Source organism: Octopus sinensis, linkage group LG2, assembly GCF_006345805.1.
Source record: "Octopus sinensis linkage group LG2, ASM634580v1, whole genome shotgun sequence".
Classification (NCBI taxonomy): domain Eukaryota; kingdom Metazoa; phylum Mollusca; class Cephalopoda; order Octopoda; family Octopodidae; genus Octopus; species Octopus sinensis.
In genome coordinates, this window is record NC_042998.1 from 12042301 (window position 1) to 12054832 (window position 12532).

At 35.2% G+C, this 12532-nt stretch overlaps 1 long non-coding RNA gene across 1 annotated transcript in view; it reads right to left on the reverse strand.

Annotated features, from left to right (window-relative positions):
• The window catches only part of LOC118767297, a 65620-nt gene that overhangs the window by 2217 nt on the left and 50871 nt on the right, over nucleotides 1–12532 (reverse strand). The gene's annotated exons all lie outside the window — the stretch shown is intronic.

The window sequence follows — 12532 nt, forward strand, 5'->3', positions numbered from 1 at the left end:
ATACACACACAAACACACAAACACACACATACACACACACACAATAACACACAAACACACAAACACACACACACATACACACATACACACACACACAAACACACACACATCTCGTTCATAAAAGCAAACATTCCCACACACTGTTCAAACGTTTAACAAATACAAATAAATAAAAAGTGTGCGAAAAGCAATTAAGAATTGCAATTGAAAAGATTTGCTACGATTAGCAGCACACACAATCCCAAACCAAATCATTATTGCAGCTTGTTAGATTCCTTTTATGTGATAGTTCATCGTTTTCGAAAGAATCTAAACTTGTTTACGTGAATGGTTGACTTTTTCCGATGCATTAAAGTTTATACTAATTTACATTATTAGAACATACTTCACGGTTTATTTATTGATCCAGTGTAGCAAAGCAGCTCTCGCTTTGCGCTCATTAATTGATGCCTGTAACCAGTTTGCAATAATAAAAGTATGTCATTAATATGCCTAGCAAGCCGAAAATGATACAATTTGCATAAACGTGTCTCCAGGAGCTCAGTGTTCAGTACATATGTTTAATAATCATGTGGTCTATTTATGGTTGGTGAAAGTACATACTTTATATATTTCTAACATTAATGAATAATTTTTGTAGCTGTAAACAATGACAGTTTTATGAATTTTGTCGAATGTTTCCCCTGCTGGATACAGCAAATACGCAGTATGTTGTTCACGATACAAAAGGTTACAAAAGTATTTCTTTTATTCATGAATGGTTCAGCTTTCATGTTTCACCGCCTATGGTTAACATTTTTTATATGTGTTGATATTTTACATATTTTTCATATATAGCAAAAGTTGTTTCGTGACATTATGAAGGTGAATGGAACATGTGAACTTAGTACAGGTAATCTGACGTTATTTTTGAATTATGCAGGCAAAAACACATGAGATACAGGTATTCGTTTTCTTTGGACAAATTCTTTGTTGAGCGGTGTTACTCTTCGTAGTTTACAAATTTAAGCATGAAAACATTACTCAACTTAGAAGTTTTGAAGTTTTCGCACGCACACACACACACACACACATACACACACGAATACACATACACATACACACACGCATACACATACACATGCACTTACATATTAATGATGTACATGACAGGTATACATAATACTGAAATACGCATAAAGTAAACACATGCAAACCAATATACTAATAAATTAATAAAAACATACAATCAATGAAGAGACAAAAGAAACAGTGAGATGATACATGTTGATTTATATTAGGTATTTCTGTTTATTTAGAAACCTACAATGAAATTAAGTATTTCACAGACGCTCAACTATAAATTTTACAGGGTACAACGTTGAAGTTGACACGGCTCCGCTAAACGCAGAAAATTTGTCTCTCTACTGGCTAAAAGTACACAATTTTTCGATTTTTAAACCTCTGTAACTTTTTCCTCCAATTTCCTTCTCAATAACATCATATCTTCATAACAATTAGCTGCTTTTCAGGTTTTTTACTCTCTTTTAAAAAATGCATATTTTGCGAATGAAAAAGACTAGACACTAAAAAAGAACTTTGTTTATCTTATTTTTGAAAAATAAAAGTATAAAAACACTGCAATATTTATGGGATGACATAATACTTAAAATTAAGATTATTCACAACACTTATTAGGGATTAATTACTTACAAGTTCAACCATATCTTTTCTCCATGAATTAATTGTCCTACTGTACCAATTCTTTTAGTATCAGATTTCTCTCATTCATATATTTCAAGAAAGAATAACTCTACGAATGTTTTCTAAAATAATGAAGATATAATTGCTTAAAGACAAATTTAGAGACAATTTTCATATTCAAGTTCGATCACTTCTCGCTGCAAGTTTTATATCCATTGTAGTAAATTTGCCAAGGGTTATAGCAGCAGATTTTTCTCATTGGGATATTTTTTGTATTGAAGTGTGATTAAAAATAATAATAAAGAAATAAGTAAACTGTTACTTAGAATTTGCACTATGCATTACACAAATTTTTAAACACAATTATTATAGTACCGTAACTATATTTTTACCAAACTTATTTTGTTTTGCAACGTAGCAACATATAGCGGATTAATCAAATTTTTATTGCATTTTATTTAGTCGAAAACTGCTTTAGCAAAATGGTAGAGAAAGGGTAACAAAAAGAGAAAATGTTAACCTGAAGAACAACGCTCACCGCGACCATAGGCGAATGGTTTGTGAAATTATGAAAAAAAAAAAAGTATTCTATCTAAAGCGAGGTTTGTATTTAAAATCCTTTATCCATATCAACCCATTTTTATGCTGACAAATAACGAAGAGTACAATGCTATCAAAAGCAGTTTGCATAAATCTGCCATATTACTGTTAAAGTGTTAATAAAAATATTTGCCTAAATCAAGTAAACATCAAAAGAAGAAGAAAAAATAACTTTTCTAAGAGAAGGACGAAGATCCTTCCTCTGAATACCTATTGACCCGTGAACAACACATGGAACACACTGTCAACAAGTGTTTGAGCAAGCTGGACGTGCAGTAGCCGTTTGTCAAACGTTATGTCAATCAATGAATAATTAATAATTTCCTCTTCCTTCTGTACACACACACACACACACACACATACACTCACACACGCATAGACACAAACATTGACGCACAGACACGCACATACACAATAACGTGTAGAAAATACTTAGGAATGCTCAAAATATTCAAACCTAGACTCCGATATATTAAATATATTAAATACATCAAATACAAAATATGTATTTATGAATACATACAAAACGGGAGAAAGCAAAAGGTGGACACTTTCAGTTGAGGGACTTATATAGATATTGATATTAATAGGTCCAACTTAACACAGAGTACAAACGACGGAGGAAGTTAAAGGGGCAGAAGAAAGGTGCTATTAGTCCAACAGCTGTTTCTGGGGTCTCGCCGATCCGTAATAATGTTGATAAATTTAGTTCATCACAACATGCAGCTGTATGGATGCATTTAAATAAAAGATGTGCGTCCGTCATCTTACATTTCAGATCGTGAGGGCGCGTGGCTTAGTGGTTAGGGCATTCGGCTCATGATCGTAAGGTTGTGAGTTCGATTCCCGGCGACGCGATGTGTCCTTGAGCAAGACACTTTATTTCACGTTGCTCCAGTCCACTCAGCTGGCAAAAATGAGTTGTACTTGTATTTCAAAGGGTCAGCCTTGTCACTCTCTGTGTCACGCTGATTATCCCCGAGAACTACGTTAAGGGTACACATGTCTGTGGAATGCTCAGCCATTTGCACGTTAATTTCACGAGCAAGCTGTTCCGTTGATCGTATCAGCTGGGACCCTCGTCGTCGTAACCGGCGGAGTCTTTTTTTTTTTTACATTTCAGATCTCGATACAGAGAAATTCAAAGATGTATTTGATATATTTGACGTGCCTAATTTGTTTATCCGCATAATTGCTTACACACACACACACACACACACACACACACACACACACACACACCACACACACACACACACATACACACACACACACGCACACACACACACACACACACTCACACACGCACGCACACTCACATATCTATCTGTGTGTATAGACACAGACACGCACACATATACCTCTGTGTATGTATACGCACAGACACACATACACACACAGATACACACACGCACACACTTACACACACATGCACACACACATATCTATCTGTGTGTATAGACACAGACACACACACATATACCTCTGTGTGTGTATACGCACAGACACACATACACACACAGGTACGCACACACACACACACAAATACACAAACACGCGCGCGCGCGCGCACACACAGACAGATAAAGATAGAGTCTGTGAGAAATAAAGCTAATTGCTTTGGCGTAAAGAAGTTACCGCTGTTGTTTGTATCTCATTACCATCAGCAGCCATTATTAATTTCTGTTATAAATACACAAACATCCTATAATCAGACAAATATTACAGTGAAAAATTCCTTTTTCGCATGCCACTGATGAACGTGCCATGAGAAATTTAGCTCATGGAATATTCTAATGTTCTAATGAACTAAAACTCTTTATCACACTGTAAACAAGATATTTCTCAATCAACGGAAGTCCTAGACACAGGTAATTTGCCCGAGGCTCACAATGCGCTCCTAATTCAGTTGCATACTGAGCTGGTTAGTTTATATTAGTCATCAGTGACATATACATCTTTCATATAATTCACTTTATTACAAGTCTTGTGACAACTGTGCTTATTGTGTGATTATCATTAAAGTCGAAAACAAATTTATAGGTAGAAAGCTTTGTACAAATTATTTGCTGATAAAAGTAGAAGGCAATAATTATGGCCATTATAGTCTGCAGTCATAATACAATGTGTAATGAAGTGAAGTTCATTGTTGTAGACACAAAAATTTTCTAAACCTCTTAGAGTTACAAACCACTGTCAAACCAATTATGTTTAAGAGCACCCGGACATGAGATATATTCCTTAGAAAAAGACTATGATATGAAATTTAATAAGTGTTTTTAAGCAAAGAATTGTAATTAATGGAAATTCTCTGTTTGTAAGCGTGAGGAAACATTGGTATATAAAAATAATTAAAGCCTGCACTTGAAAGTTAATATTTTTGTGAAAAAGAGAAACTGCTATGTTAAGAAAAATCATAATTACAACTAAGATTCATAGGCCTCAGCATCCGGATATTCCTTGTGGTATTATAGTTATTGCTTTTTTGCATTGCAATTATGGTCTTAAACATTAATTCAACGGTGAAATATGTGCTGCTAGGTGTAAATAGGTTGATTTGAAACAATTAATATGATTTTTACACACCACTGGCGATCTCATGTCGCATAGTATATTTTGGTGAATTATAATTGTTTCTACTCAGAAATGAAACGATTTTCCCAATATCATTAAAGTTGCTAAACCTTTTAGGCTAACTGGCAGATAAACGTGACGTACGAAGAAATTATTCTAATATGAGAATCGAAGGAATTTTCTGAAAGGCTGCGACAGCAAATGATTATTAACCTAAATTAAATAACGGATCAAATTGTTTTGCTGTAGGAACTAAGCAAAATTCTAGCATTCCAGCGAGTGAGCAATCGGAAGAATGATGTCCTTCTCCAAATCAGATTTTCTCCATATATTTGAACGAATTTTGAATGAATTTATACTTAGGCATTAAACATTAAAAGCATTAGAAGAGAGAAGAAATATACTCAAAATTTAGCTTATTCATTTGTAATTCATATTTCATCAGGTGGTGCTATTAAGTAAGACATGGCCTGGGCCTATACTCGCCGAAACCTATCTAAGTTAGCTAAAATGTTGAATTCTTACAAAAATTCCATTATCCACGTACGAGTACAATAAACAGATCCAATTACTTGATATTCCTTGAATAACCGCTAACCATGATTTAAGTATTAAGAGAAGGTGAGCAATATCGAAGTGAGGAAAATAAACATGTAACGTAAGCCTAGTCAAATTAATTGTATGATTGAACTTTTATTAATTATAACCGACAGGCCAACAAAAAATCTAACCCCAGACTGAAGGTTAAAGAAATATAAACTATGTATACCATGCTTTCATTTGACTGTAAATTACATACATGGAGCAAAAGTTATTTGACAAAGCTCTATTCACGTTCAATATTACACTTACGGTATGAAACTTTTGTACGCTCCTAAATTTATTATGAAAATATTTAATAGTATAACATATATGTAATATAATCAACATGTTGTGTTTGGTCTTTCAATGACGTATTTATCTCCCCAGTTATAATACTGACTCGCATCCATAGTTGTTTGACACAATTATGGTTTCGATAATGCCTTTTTTTTCAGGGTCGATAAAATAAGTACGAGTTGAATATCATGGTTGATGTGATCGAATTGCAATCTGCCTCCAAAATCTAGGTCTTTTGCCTATAGTAGGAAGAAAATTGGATTAGTGTCCTCGCCGTGATCGTTGTGGTCGTCGTTATTGTGATTGTTTTTGTTATATTTATCATTCGTGCTTTGAAAAATACATGAAGCATTCCCTTCTTAGAATAGGAGATAAATATTTCGTGCAAACCATACCAAGAGGTTTTCAATGTCAACTAGGTGTCTATGGTTACACACATGTTCAAAGGTAAGAAATTATTCACGTTTAACAAAAGATATTTGTAAATAATTCCTACAAATTCCTGATATTGGTATTTTCTAGAGCGTATAGTCATAATCCTTAACTACCATAACAATTTCGGTCAATTGCTGATCCAGTGCAATTTTTTAGTATTTCATCTAATTGTACAATATTAGATTCATTTGGTATTATATTTCTTTACTACCCACAAGGGGCTAAACACAGAGGGGACAAACAAGGACAGACAAAGCGATTAAGTCGATTCCATCGACCCCAGTGCGTAACTGGTACTTAATTTATCGACCCCGAAAGGATGAAAGGCAAAGTCGACCTCGGCGGAATTTGAACTCAGAACGTAACGGCAGACGAAATACGGCTACGCATTTCGCCCGGCATTCTAACGTTTCTGCCAGCTCGCCGCCTTCACATTCATTTGGTATTACTAAGTGGATAACTAAAAATCAATTCCCCTTTTCAAGGAGAAAGATGTCTATGTTGTATATGGTGGTCTGTCTATATGCCAACATATTTTCGCACCCTCATTTTCTTTCACAAGGGGAATGTTATACGAGCTGAAGCAGTTGACTTTCTGTGAATAGTTTTATGTAGAGTATATTACTACGTTATTGTGTCTCAATTCTAATATATTAGATCTAATATCGGATACTCTCATGCGATGTGATGATGCATTGACCCCCGCAATTATTCCAGACACACAAACAAGTTTATTTAAATTCTCTCTCAATATATTTAGTACTGTGACGGTGCATAGCCAATTACGATCGCTAGATCGTGGTTTCAATTCATGGATAGTGCCTTGTATTATTGTGCAAAGCGCTTCCTCTTATGTTGCTCTGCGATCATTTCGACACCTGACATGCGGTACTCCGTGGACCTGTTCATGTAGAATCGATTTAATTGAAGGAGAGAGCAAATACACATCACATATATCTCATCACTATAAATGAGTCCTTTGTACAGGATTGTTCAGCAAGAAATTCCAGAAGTGTCTTTCTCGTACAACAAGAGGCCACCATCATTATTAGTACTCATGGCTTGTGTATTTATCACGAATGACGAAGGCTCTTTTGCACCACTCATTCAGGATTTTGGCATACACATCTCAGATATTCTATTATGTAACAGGTGATTCCATAAGTTCTGTCCGATATTACCTATTTAATAATTGAATGAAATTTAATAGTATTTTAGAATGTCTAATGGAATTGAAATTTATTTTTTTGCATTTGTGTACATTTAAACTTATTAAATATTATTTTACAGAATAATAGAATTAAGATTTCTCTGATTAAAACCCTTTCTAACATGGAAGTATCCAAAAAGCATTTCAGGCACATAATGCTTTATGAGTACCAAAAAGAAAGCTCTGCCGCCGAAGTAACTCGAAACATGCGCTCAGTTTATGGGAAAGAATGCTTGAATGAAAGAACTTGCAGAAGATAGTTTACAAAATTCAGAAGTGGAGATTTCAGCCTTAAAGATGAAGATCGAACAGGACGTACAGTTGAGTTTGATGTTAAGCTCATTGAGGTATTACTTGAAGAAAATCCTGCATTATCAGTTGAAGAATTGGCAATAAAGCTTAGTTCAAATCATACAACTGTTCATAGTCATCTTCAACAACATGGAATGGTCCCTAAACTTGGAAAATGGATTCTTCATGAACTGTCCGAAAGCAACGGTAAATCCCGAGTTGACATCTGCTTTTCTCTCCATTCTCGCGAACTCATTTTACCCTTTTTGGATAGGCTTGTGACTGGGGACGAAAAATGGATCTTCTATCGAAATGTTAAACGTCGTAAACAGTGGCTTGGTAGAAGGAAAAAAGCTCAACCACAACAGAGAAGGGAACTTTATGGAAAAAGGGTTCTTCTCTCTATCTTGTGGGATTGCAAAGGAGTAATTTACTTTGAACTGTTACCACCTAATGCAACAATCAATGATCAAGTCTACTGTCAGCAATTAGAGCATTTGAACCAAGCTTTGAAAAAGAAATATCCGCTTTAGTGAATCGAAAAGGAGTGATTTTTCATTAGGAAAATGCGCGACCCCACAATGCAAAGATCACATCACAGAAGATCGAAGAGCTTGGTTGGGAAAAATTTCTCGTCCACCTTATTCTCCCGACTTTGCTACCATTTGTTTCGTAGTTTACAGAATCATTTGGGGGACATAACTTTCGCAAGTCAGGAGGAGGTTGAAACCTACAATTCAGAGTTCTTCGCTTTGAAACCAAAAGAGTTTTATATTGATGGAAACAAAAAGCTTGTAAATAAATGGAAGGAAGTCATAGATAGTCAGGAAAAGTACATTGATGATTAAATTTGAATTAAATATAACATTTGATCACTTTTCTCTATTCAAAATTCGGATAGAACTTATGGGATGACCTGATATTTACTGGGTTCCCATTTCGAATACAATAGCGATATGGAAGCATGATTTCGGATGTCTTTACACAACGTGATCTATGTCAGTGCTTCTCAAACTGTCTGATTTGGCGTACCGGCAGATTTTTGCCAATGTACCAGGGACAGGTAATAATTCATACTAATATTAATTTATACCGGAAACAATATCTATAATGAATATATAATAAAAGTTGACAATTCTTTTCATCTTATATTTATTTTATAAACGAATAATACATAAAAAATTTATAAGCATTGTAACATAAGCAATTCATAAGCATTTTATAATGTTTCGTTTCTGGAAACACCGCGTACAGGCAGCTGATGGCTCGCAGACCAGCACCGGTCCGCAGACCACCACTTTGAGTAGCACTGATCTATATGACATCCGCATGTCTACTTTCGTTGCTCCATTAGATTCAGATTAGAAATTTTGGAACACTGAACTGATTTCTTGCGAGGAATCTGTTACTGAGAATATAATCGATTTCGTAGCGTTGCATCATAATGCACTCATTCTGTTTTCTTTCTTCCTGTCTAGTCTTGTTAATTCATTAGTATCTAATTTAGAATGTTACATCTGTAAATTATCTCGACAGCTAGACATCTTTTCAGTCTGGCACTGAGGGTTGTTTTATGTGTTTATGCAATGCTTCTGTAGAATTGTTCCTAATGTTTACGCTTTTTGTAAACGTTGCTCTCTGCCTAGTTTATTAGTCAATATTTGAAAGCCGGTGCTTAGTCTAATACTCATATCCCTAGTTCATTATGTCATTCGTTTACCTAATATTTCTCCTTTTAATGTAGCTTTGGAATATTTTCTTCCCTAGTAAATCAATGCACTGTCTGAATCAATATTTGTTATCCGACGCGTAGAACTTGAGGCAACTCTGTATAAAAGATAGTTGAGTGACCATTCACAGTGCTTGTATCCGAGTCTAGTTTAACATGTCGATTAAAGGCGGTAACACTAAGCAGAAATGTAGGAAGATGGAATTTCTCTTTTCTAGAGAGAATTTAGTTAGTTTTAATAATACCTTTCGGAAAAACGTAGATAGATTTCGACTATTATTGACCCAAACCTTGTTTTACTTAATACCTTAGCAACTGTAGTTTTTGAAGTCATGTTTTAGAACATTATAGCTCATTCAAGTAGAGAGGGGAGCTGTTGCTTATTAAGCTGAATCGAGGTGGTTTGTCTGGCATTTTCCGGCAGTATTTTATGGAATATATTTCTTTTTTTGATTTCTTTCAGAAAAATGCTGAAGAAGGTAGGATCGATTGAGATGAACAAATTGTGTGTGATAAGAACTCAATTTTTGTGGGAGCCGTATAGCTCTATGGTCAAGCCTTGAGTAACTTGTGAAATTGAGACCGGCATCATTTGAACAGTATTGATGGAAAGTTTTCCACTTGGTACAAATAACGGAATTCTCAGTACAGTATTAAAGGGAGTTACGTTTAAGCTCTTTGAGGCGATCTCGATAGTCAAAGCTTATAGTGCCATCAGTCTCTATGTTGCGATTGTTCACTATGGGGCTTCAACTCATAATATTTTATTTTGTTTGGGTAACCATAGTGAAGAGCAATATTCAAGATGAGAAGCCTAAACACATAGAAGCCTTCTCGGATTTCTTTCGATTGATCTACACTTTTCCGAACGGCAAAAAGGTTGGGCGTGTACTACCAGTGTGAGAAAATTAAAGTCAAGTGGAGTTAAAAATGCTATTTATAAAACACACACACACACAAACGCACATGTGCGCGTACACATACATACACTCATAAGACACATATATATGATTATTTTAATAGAGGAAAAATTATTACCTGCTCTGTAAGGAATAGAACATGCCTATTTGATTTACACAATTGGATTGCCGAAACACTTCTTTTATAGCATTTTAAAACAGACGTATAGGTAATCATCCTTCAGTTATTCGAACACTTTGTTAGTCAGGTTCCTGCAAGAATTTCTGTTGAAGTCATCGCCTGGATTTTAATTTATTCCCTCAGCTATTATGTACTGACAGAGACACACACAGCCACACACAAACACACACAGACACACGACACACACACATACACACACACAGACAGACGACACACACAAACACACCGCACACTCACACGCACGCAGACGTGCACGCACGCAGACGTGGACGCACACACGCTCACAGACGTGCACACACACACGCACACAGACGTGCACACACACACGCACACAGACGTGCACACACAGAAACGTACACACACATAGATCTATCTATCTATCTATCTGTCTACACACACACACACACACACACACACATATATATATATATATATATATATATATGGGTGAGAGAGTTGGTAAGCGAAAGGACGTGGTTGGATGTATAAAAAAATAGAGTGAAAAAAACTACAGAAGACTTGTGTTATATGGTTAAAGAATATACTTAAATCGTCATGTGGGAAAAAATGTTATAAAATTTTGTGTATAGTAACATTGTTTTTGAAGAAATAAACGGTGTCGTATTTTCTCTTCAAATTCATCAAATTTCTTTACAAATATCGGGTCATCTCTTCGCTATGGTGTGAAGTAGGATAATTCCAGAAAGGGGGAGGTAATCAGGGATGTCTTCGGTATAAGGGAGATGATAAAAATATGTTGGGAATGATTAGGTTCTATTAATTGAACATGATTTGGTTTCGATAGAATAGAACGTTAGAAGAGGTTAAGTTTTGCTTTATATTTTTTCAATGAGGTAATTCTAGCATTTGGCTTATATTTTTCAATGAAGTAGGTTTCCTTTTATATATATATAATTTTTTGGAATGATCACAGTCTAATTATATTATTTACATTTGACGGGTATTTGTCCTCATCTTCTTTGTTGTTAACACAACATTTCGGCTGATATACCCTCCAGCCTTCATCAGGTGTCTTGAGGAAATTTCAAACCTGGGTTCTCATTCCTAAAGTATTTTTCGATGCTATTATTATTATTATTGTTGTTGTTGTCGTTGTTATTGTCGTTCTTTTTCTTCTTCTTCTTCTTCTTCTTCTTCTTCTTCTTCTTCTTCTTCTTCTTCTTCTTCTTCTTCTTCTTCTTCTTCTTATTATTATTATTATTATTATTATTATTATTATCATTATCATTATTATTATTATGTTAGACAATTAGACACCAATAGATATAAATGAAATACTGACCACAGGTAAATCCTCATGCAAGACAGCTAAATCCAAATATCCTTAGGCAGAAGTTTGAAAAATTCGGAGTGTTTAACCCCACCCCCCAGAGATTTAGGGAATATTTCAAATTAAAATCGATAAACAAGTGTAGAAAAGATAATGTGTATTGTCAAGTTAACTCTAATGTAAATCTTTCTGCATTTGGTTTCGATTCTTCAAGTAATATCGACTCTGATAAGACAGGTTATCACATAGCTTTAATAATAATTGTAACAATAAAAATTCCATCTTAACGCCTAATTTAGAGAGAAGAACTAATAGAAATTCTTTTAACTCTTTTTCAAGGCGGCGAGCTGGCAGAAACGTTAGCACACCGGGTGAAATGCTTAGCGGTATTTCATCTGTGTTCAAATTCCACCGAGGTCGACTTTACCTTTCATCATTTCGGGGTCGATAAATTAAGTACTGAGAAGCAATCAAAGAAAAAAGGCCGGGAATGCTCACCAGAGGAGTCCTTTTTCATCACGACAATGCTCCAGCCCACACCTCAGTGGTTGCCATGGCAACAATTCGTGATTGTAGATCCGAACTTGTTCCTCATCTGCCTTATTCGCCACACCAGCCCCCTCTGACTTTCATCTATTCCCAAAAATGAAAAAAGCCCTGGCTGGTCGCCATTTTGCCAGTGAAAATGATATCATAGACGCTGTAGGAAGTTTCTTGGAGTCTCAAATAAAAGAGTTCC